Here is a 387-nt window from a genome sequence, read left to right as displayed (position 1 = left end):
ACTGGGATATAAAGTCTATTTTTGCCCCCCCCCAAGCCAGTCGCCGCCCTGCCCGGAGTGACGCCAGCCCGCCAGCGTGCACCAAAAACCCCCAAAATTCAACGCCGGCAGATTTGGTGCACAAAATACATAGTGCCCTGCTCTGCTGCCAAACCCGGGGAGGTTTGCACTGCGCCGCTTAATTGAGGGTCTGGCCTCAGAGGAATGGCTAGGAGGCCAGAGGGTATAATAACACTCTGAGTTTAAATTAAAACAAATATTGGGAAATCTGTGCTCAGGGGGTGTCTACCTCCCTTTTTTGGGAAATATTGTCACTGTTTTTTCAAGAAGACAAAAAAGACCAAACTCAAAGGCCTGGGTCCGCAGTCACTTGGACATAGCAAAAAA

The sequence above is a fragment of the Buceros rhinoceros genome, unplaced genomic scaffold, assembly GCF_000710305.1.
Source record: "Buceros rhinoceros silvestris isolate BGI_N320 unplaced genomic scaffold, ASM71030v1 scaffold1566, whole genome shotgun sequence".
NCBI classification, from domain to species: domain Eukaryota; kingdom Metazoa; phylum Chordata; class Aves; order Bucerotiformes; family Bucerotidae; genus Buceros; species Buceros rhinoceros.
Note: the sequence above shows the minus strand (reverse complement) of the source record.